Raw genomic sequence first — 9,193 nt, forward strand, 5'->3', positions numbered from 1 at the left:
GAAATCTCTATACTGTGACATAGAGGATTCCATATTTTCTTTTCTATTCTCTTCTTTTTCATATGAGCAGGAACAAGGATAAGAATATTCTTGTTGAAGCTGATCCTGAACCTGAAAGAACTTTGAAGAGGAAGCTAAGGGAAGCTAAAGCACAACTCTCTAGAGAGAACCTGATAGAAATTTTCAAAAAAGAGGGAGACATGGCCGAACCTAATAACAATGGTGGAGATGCAAGGAAGATGCTTGGTGACTTTGTTGCACCCTCTTCTAACTTCTATGGAAGAAGCATCTCACTTCCTGCAATTGGAGCAAACAACTTTGAGCTTAAGCCTCAATTAGTTTCTCTAATGCAGCAGAACTGCAAGTTTCATGGACTTTCAATGGAAGATCTTCATCAGTTTTTAGCTAAATTCTTGCAAATCTGTGACACTGTCAAGACCAATGGAGTTATTCCCGAGGTCTACAAGCTTCTGCTTTTCCCTTTTGCTGTAAGTGACAGAGCTAGAACATGGTTGGATTCACAACCTAAGGATATCCTGAACTCTTGGGATAAGCTGGTCAGTGCTTTCCTGGCCAAATTCTTTCCACCTCAAAAGATAAGCAAGCTTAGAGTGGAAATCCAAATCTTCAGACAGAAGGAAGGTGAGTCCCTCTATGAAGCTTGGGAAAGATACAAGCAACTGATTAAAAAGTGTCCTACTAACATGCTTCCAGAATGGAGCATCATAAGTATATTCTATGATGGTCTGTCTAAGTTGTCAAAAATGTCATTGGACTATTCTACAGGAGGATCTCTTCATCTGAAAACCCCTGCAGAAGCTCAGGAACTCATTGAAATGGTTCCAAATAACCAGTTCATGTACACCTCTGAAAGGAATCATGTGAACAATGGGACGCCTCATAAGAAGGGAGTTCTTGAAATTGATACTCTGAATCCCATATTGGCTCAGAACAAAATATTGACTCAACAAGTCAATATGATTTCTCAAGAGTCTGAATAGATTGCAAGCTGCATCCAACAGTACTAAAGAAGCATCTTCTGAAGAGGAAGCTTATGATCCTGAGAACCCTGCAATGGCAGAGATGAATTACATGGGAGAATCCTATGGAAACACCTATAACCCTTCATGGAGAAATCATCCAAATTTCTCATGGAATGACCAAAAGAAGTCTCAACAAGGCTTCAATAATAATGGTGAAAGAAATAGGTTTAGCAATATCAAGCCTTTTCCATCATCTTCTCAGCAACAGACAGAGAATTCTGAACAAAGCCATTCTGGCCTGGCAACCATAGTCTCTGATCTATCCAAGACCACACTAAATTTTATAAATGAAACAAGGTCCTCCATTAGAAATTTGGAGGCACAGGTGGTTCAGCTGAGTAAGAAGATTACTGAAACTCCTCCCAGTACTCTCCCAAGCAACACAAAAGAAAATCCCAAGAGAAAGTGCAAGGCCATAACCATGACCAACATGGCCGAACCTGGAGAGAGTGAGGAGGACGTGAATCCCAGTGAGAAAAGCCTCATGGGACGTCCCCTGGATAGAAAGGAGTTCCTCTTTGAGGAACCAAAGGAATCTGAGGCTCATACAGAGACCCTAGAGATTCCATTGAACCTCTTTCTGCCATTCATGAGCTCTGATGACTATTCTTCCTCTGAAGAGGATGAAAACACCATTGAAGAGCAAGTTGCTAAGTATCTAGGAGCAATCATGAAGTTGAATGCCAGTTTATTTGGTAATAAGACTTGGGAGGATGAACCCTCCTTGTTCACCAATGAACTGAGTGCATTAATAAGGGAGACATTACCTCAGAAGAAACCGGATCCCGGAAAATTCTTCATACCTTGTACCATAAGCACCATGACCTTTGAGAAGGCTCTATATGACCTGGGGTCAGGGATAAACCTCATGCCACTCTCTTTAATGGAGAAACTGAGAATCTTTGAGGTACAAGCTGTAAGAATCTCATTAGAGATGGCAGACAAGTCAATGAAACAGGCTTATGGACTAGTAGAGGACGTGCAAGTTAAGGTTGAAGGCCTTTACATCCCTGCTGATTTTATAATCCTAGACACTGGGAAGGAAGAGGATGAATCCATCATCCTTGGCAGACCCTTCCTAGCCACAGCAAAAGCAGTGATTGATGTTGACAGAGGAGAGTTAGTCCTTCAGTTGAATGAGGACTACCTTGTATTCAGAACTCAAGGTTCTCTTTATGTAACCATGGAGAGGAAGCATGAAAAGCTTCTCTCAGTACAGAGTCAAACAAAACCCCCACATTCAAACTCTAAGTTTGGTGTTGGGAGGCCACAACCAAACTCTAAGTTTGGTGTTGAGAGGCCCCAACATTGCTCTGATTATCTGTGAGGCTCCATGAGAGCTTACTGTCAAGCTATTGACATTAAAGAAGCGCTTATTGGGAGGCAAACCAATGTTATTTAATTATATCTATATATTTTCCATTGCTATTTTATGTTTTCTTTAGGTTGATAATCATGTGAAGTCACAAAAACAACTGAAAAATCAAAAATAGAATGAAAAACAGCATGAAAAATAGCTCACCCTGGAGGAAGGGCTTACTGGCATTTAAACACCAGTAAGAAGCATCAAACTGGCATTTAACACCAGAAAGAAGGACTAAGCTGGCGTTAAACGCCATAAACAAGCACCAAACTGGCATTTAACGCCAGAACAGAGTATCTACTTGGCGTTTAACGCCAGAAATGGGAGAAAAGCTGGCGTTAAACGCCAGAAACAAGTAGCAACCTGGCGTTTAACGCCAGAAGTGCAATCTAAGGGCGTTTTGCACGCCCTAAATAGAGCAGGGATGCTAAGTCCTTGACCCCTCAGGATCTGTGGACGCCACAGGATCCCCACCTACCCCAGCTCTTCTTCTCTCCTCTTCACACCCTTTCATAACACTCTTCCCCAAATACCCGTCACCAATCACATCCATATCTCTTCCCCAAATACTCTTCACCACTTACATCCACTCTTCCCCACAAACCCCACCTACCTCCAAATTCAAAATCCTTTCCCTCCTAAACCCAACCCTAATACACGAAACTTAACCCTCCTCCACCCCTATATAAACCCCTCAACACTACCTCATTTTCACACATTACAAACACTTCTTTCCCTTCTTGGCCGAATACACTCTTCCCCTCTATCTCCTTTATTTTCTTCTTTTTCTACTATTTTCTTTCTTCTTTTTCTCGAGGACGAGCAAACATTTTAAGTTTGGTGTGGTAAAATCATTGCTTTTTGTTTTGTCATAACCATTAATGGCACCTAAGGCCAAAGAAACCTCAAGAAAGAGGAAAGGGAAGGCAATTGCTTCCACCTCTGAGTCATGGAAGATGGAGAGATTCATCTCAAAGGTCCATCAAGACCACTTCTATGAAGTTGTGGCCAAGAAGAAGGTGATCCATGAGGTCCCTTTCAAGCTCAAAAGGAGTGAGTATCCGGAGATCCGACATGAGATTAGAAGAAGAGGATGCAAAATTCTCTCCAATCCTATTCAACAAGTCGGAATCTTAATAGTTCAAGAGTTCTATGCAAATGCATGGATCACTAGGAACCATGATAAAAGTATGAACCCGAATCCAAAGAATTGGCTTACAATGGTTCGGGGGAAATACTTAGATTTCAGTCCGATGTAAGGTTGGCGTTCAACTTTCCAATGATGCAAGAAAATGCATGCCCCTACACTAGAAAGGTCAACTTTGATCAAAGGTTGAACCAAGTCCTCATGGACATATTTGTGGAAGGAGCTCAATGGAAAGTTGACTCAAGAAGCAAACTGGTTCAATTGAGAAGACTGGACCTAAAACCTATAGCTAGAGGATGGTTGAAGTTCATCCAACACTCTATCATTCCTACTAGCAACCTATCCGAAGTAATTGTGGATCGGGCCATCATGATCCATAGTATCATGATTGGGGAGGAAGTGGAAGTTCATGAGATTATACCTCAAGAACTCTACAAGGTGGCTGACAAGTCCTCCACTTTGGCAAGGTTAGCCTTTCCTCACCTCATTTGCCACCTCTGCAATTCGTCTGGGATTGACATAGAGGGAGACATCCTCATTAATGAGGACAATCCCATCATTAAGAAAAGGATGGAGCAAACAAGAGATCATGGACCTCAACAAGAGCATGAGGAAATTCCTCACCATGAAATCCCTGAGATGCCTCAGGGGATACACTTTCCTCCACAAAACTATTGGGAGCAAATTAACACCTCCTTAGCAGAGTTAAGTTCCAACATGGGACAACTAAGGATAGAGCACCAAGAGCACTCCTTCATTCTCCATGAGATTAGAGAAGATCAAAGGGCTATGAAGGAGGAGCAACAAAGGTAAGGAAGAGACATAGAGGAGCTCAAGAACACCATTGGTTCTTCAAGAGGAAGAAGATGCCACCCTCACTAAGGTGGACCCGTTCCTTAATCTCCTTGTTCTTATTTTTCTGTTTTTTGGTTTTTGAGCCTTATGTTTTATTTATGTTTGTGTCTTTATTATATGATCAATATTGTCTAGTAACTATGTCTTAAAGCTATGAATGTCCTATGAATCCATCACCTTTCTTAAATAAAAAATGTTCTAAAAATAAAAGAACAAGTAGTACATGATTTTGAATTCATCATTGAAATTAGTTTAATTATTTTGATGTGGTGGCAATACTTTCTGTTTTCTGAATGAATGCTTGAACAGTGCATATTTTTAAATTTGTTGTTCATGAATGTTAAAATTGTTGGCTCTTGAAAGAATAATGAAAAAGGAGAAATGTTATTGATAATCTGAAAAATCATAAAATTGATTCTTGAAGCAAGAAAAAGCACTGAAGAACAAAAGCTTGCAAAAAAAAAAAGAAAATGGCAAAAAAACATAAAGAAAAATAAAAAGCAAGCAGAAAAAGCCAGAAGCTCTTTAAACCAAAAGGAAAGAGCAAAAAGCCAATAACCCTTTAAACTAAAAGGCAAGGGTAAAAAGGATCCAAGGCTTTGAGCATCAGTGGATAGGAGAGCCTAAAGGAATAAAATCCTGGCCTAAGCGGCTAAACCAAGTTGTCCCTAACCATGTGCTTGAGGCGTGAAGGTGTCAAGTAAAAAGCTTGAGACTGAGCGGTTAAAGTCGTGATCCAAAGCAAAAAGAGTGTGCTTAAGAACCCTGGATACCTATTGTAACAACCCTGATTTTCGAGTACGCGAGATCTTTTCTAAAGGCACGGATTTCTCCGGAAGATCAGTAAAGAGAACACCTCTTCTATATCAACAAGTATCTCGATCCTCATTGTCATTATGTCATCCTTAAGCTAGAACCTTTTCTGAGACAAGCTCGATAACGCAATCACCAAGAACCTAGTTTTTGAACCGTACCGGTTAGGAGTTTTAATTCTGATTTTCGTAAGTAGTCTCAGTTTGACGAACCGGACTCGATTCATGATAGAAGAGAGATAATAGTATAATATTAGTATTATATTAGTATTAGAAGATGATTGAATGATATTATAAGATTACCTGGTCTGTTTTAGTTAAAAACAGAAAATCAGTTTAACCGGGTTTACGGTTTACTGGTGCAGCTTAGCACCAGCACTCTCTGACGACTTTAGCAATGCTAAGGCCTCATTATACATGTTTTATTCTCATAATAAATATGTTACTAGTGTCATTTATGCTAGTATCTCAGAAAATAAATTTTAGAGATGTTTTTACAAGTGTTCCGATACACCTAGTTTTAGTAGGTATACACCTGAGATATTTTAATATTATTTTAATCCACCTCCAAGCCAACCAATCACAACTCACCTTACACCCCCAAGACCTCCAAGGCTGTCTCATTTCATCATTTTGGCCGAAATTGAAACGAGAGAAAAGAGAGAAAACTTCATGAACACTTAATCTTCAAAGCTTGATTTCTTCTGAACCAAAACTCAAATCAAAACTCCGATTTCACCAAAATGATCCTCTCTTCTTCCTCTACATAACCATGTAACTTATCAAGGATGGAAATAAGGTGAGATGGCTGTCTCCCTCCCATTTCAATTCGGTTTTCAAGGAAAACCATGCAAAACATGTGTTTTCTTGATGTTCTTCCTTAGGAATCATGCTTAACTTGACTTGAGGGCCAAGAAACGTGAATTTCCAGCAATTATAAGGTGAGATATCTCTTCCTAACGTGCTAAGGGAGATTTGGTCAGTTGAGAGTTTGTGGATTTAAAGTTGTTCTTGATGTGTTTTAGGAGGAAAAAGTGCTTAAGGACCACCTGAAAGTCTAACCGAATTTGGAGCAGCAAATCAAGGTAGGGTGTCACGAAATTAACCTTGATTATTTGTGTTTGATTTGTGTGAATGTTGTATAAATTGGCTGTGCTAAAAATTGGTTGCATATATGATTGATTTTTGGTGAAAATTTGGTGAAATTTTGATGAAATTTGATGAAATTCAAGCTTTAAAGTTCATGTTCTTAGGGCTGCTGGAAAAACGAAACCCTAGGCTTAAATTGAGGTTCAATTTGTGTTTAAATCATGTATAAAAGATGGGGTTTTAGTGGCTGCTAATTTATTATGAATTATGGTAAAAATCGGTTGCTGAAAAGACTGAAAAACGGGTAAAAACAGAGAAAGAATCTGAAGAATTTACGAAGAACATGAAGAACACTTTGAGTGTGATGAAGAACAATGAAAAACAAGCTTTAGATCCTCAAAAGGGCAAGGAAGTAAAATTTTTGGTGTTTAAGGGGTTATTTGGTAATTTCTAAAAGTTAGGGTGGTTAAAGTAGAAATATTAAAAGTTACGGGAGGTAAAAAATGAATTTTAAAGGTTAAAAGTAAAAGGTAAGTTAATTTTCGAAAATTAATGATAAAATAATAAATAATAATAAAATATTAAATAATAATATTTAATTAAAAATAATATTTTAATAAGAATAATAAAATAATGCAGAAAAGGCAGTTTTCTGTAAAAGCTTTAGAAAGACAACTTTAAGTGCAGAATCTCATAATTACTTTCATAAAATACTTAGGGAGTGGTAAAAACTTATTAGTGAGGCAAAGATAAATAAAAGTTAAAAAGTTGAAGAAAAGATAAAAATCGAAGAAAAAGTCTGTATAGTTTTAATGACAGAAAAACAGACAGAGACTAGTGAACGAACTAGGGCAACATAGCTAGTCTTGGAATTGCGAATAGGGTTAGGTATTATATGAAAAGTTAAACTGTTTCAGTATAGACTTAATGAACCTATACTTGGGACAGACTAACTATTCATACCGAAATTTACATAAGCTTTAAATACATACGTTAAACAGAGAAATCAGAGCAGAGTAAAGAAACACAGAGAACAGCGTAACCAGAGTAAAGTAAAGAGATAAAGAGAAAAAGAGTAATATAGATACAGATGAAAAGAGTAATTAGAGAAGAGAAAAGAGATGCAGAGAACAGAGTAATTAAAACAAAGTAAAGAGATACAGAGAAAGAAAGAGGTACTGCATAAGAATGTGAAAGTGATGATGATAATGAGAATGATTATGTGATGATCTGCTGCATGAAGGCAGTCAGATAGATGGTGGTACGACCACTGAGAGTGCTTTCCTGGGATACTTAGCTATAATGCTATTCTGTAAGTCAGAGGACTCTTACAGAGGTATCGAGAACACACGACTAGCTTATACTCCTGTAAGTCAAAGGACTCTTACAGTGAGAGTGTGTGTGTATGCTCCTGTAAGTCGAAGGACTCTTACAGTGAGAGTGTGTGTATGCTCCTGTAAGTCAAAGGACTCTTACAGTGAGTGTGTTGGGCAGATATAAGTTAACTAGCTCCGCCATGCAAGTCAAAGGACTCTTGCAGTGGGTTGCCTCACAAGTCAAAGGACTCTTGCGAGGGACATTGCCAACAGGGAAGCCTTACCTGGTCAAAGGACTCCGGGTAATGTCGGGAGCGGGTATGTAACCGACAAATGAACTCATTACCTACGCTAGGGCTAGACATGCATCATACTTGGAAGTGCATTTCTTTTGTTATGATTGTGGTATGAATGTATGTTTTCCTTGTTTCTATTCTATTCTCTGTGTCTGTTTTGTATTTTCTTGTATCCTTCTGTTTGTGTTCTGCTATCTGTTTTCTCTATCTTCTCTATTTATCTGTATCTTCTATTTACTGTTTTTTTGTATTCTGCTAAATAACACGGAATTAATGAACGTAACTAATAACCCCAACCCTACTAAGAACCCCCCAGTTCTTACCCCTTCTCTCTCCCTTCCCCCTTCAGATGGAAGCATGAGTACCTTTCCGTAGTCTGCTGATGACTGTTCTGCAAAGAGGATTCCTCTCTAGGTAGTCTTTTGAGTCTAGAGTGAGTATTGTTCTCTGTTTATATGTATCTACTGTGAGACCAGCCAATGTCTACCCCCCGTTTGTTCTTGAACTTCAACCTAAATCCTGTGTACGAGATTCCTATTTTGTGGATACTTCATGAGGTACCAGAGAGACGTCCTGTGGAAAAGTCTGATCGTGCAGAGGAGTTGCAAATGATGTTCTATCTTTTGATGACATTCCTCCTGACTTGAGTTGTGAAGACTTAGAACGTACTTTCCCTCAGTTTAGTAGTTTAGAGGGACTAGGTGAGTATAGAGTCTAGGCTAGCCTAGGTGCCAGCTTAGGGACCTCTTGAATAGGCCAGGACCTGGGATGTTGTATGTATGTATATGTATATAGTTATTATCTAGCTATATCTAGGGGTGTTCTAACTAAAAGTCTATACTCTAATAAAGGCTGGATCACTGAAGGTTGTTAGCTGCTTGTGATGTATTTATGTGTGATTGTTTATAACTATTTTATCTGTTTTTATTTGTGAATTGATTATAAATGATTATGTTTATTAATCCAAACGTTTTCAGGAAAAAAAAAGTACCTCACTAACTAACTACGCTTTTAACAACGAATCAGGCTCATATAATAAATAATAGATAATAATTAGGATGACAAATTGGTAGCACTCAGTTTCTGGTATGTCCTAAGCGTACTGAAAATTGGGTCGTTACAATTTGGTATCAGAGCAGTTCGTTCCCAGTAGAGCCTGGGGAGTGGACTGACTATGCTTCATTGCATACTCTGCTTGTGTGTCTCATGCTGTTAGGGTATCTACAAGATACATTTAGCATGAATGTCTATGAGTGCTCATTTTGGGAATGT

At 38.6% G+C, this 9,193-nt stretch overlaps 1 non-coding gene across 1 annotated transcript; it reads right to left on the reverse strand.

Moving 5' to 3' along the window:
• Window positions 1-602: 602 nt before the first annotated feature.
• LOC112745228 (small nucleolar RNA R71) lies at window positions 603-710 on the reverse strand. Its single transcript, XR_003173166.1, has one exon. It is a non-coding gene; the product is annotated as a small nucleolar RNA R71 (small nucleolar RNA).
• Window positions 711-9,193: the final 8,483 nt, after the last annotated feature.

Source organism: Arachis hypogaea, chromosome 14, assembly GCF_003086295.3.
Source record: "Arachis hypogaea cultivar Tifrunner chromosome 14, arahy.Tifrunner.gnm2.J5K5, whole genome shotgun sequence".
Lineage (NCBI taxonomy): Eukaryota > Viridiplantae > Streptophyta > Magnoliopsida > Fabales > Fabaceae > Arachis > Arachis hypogaea.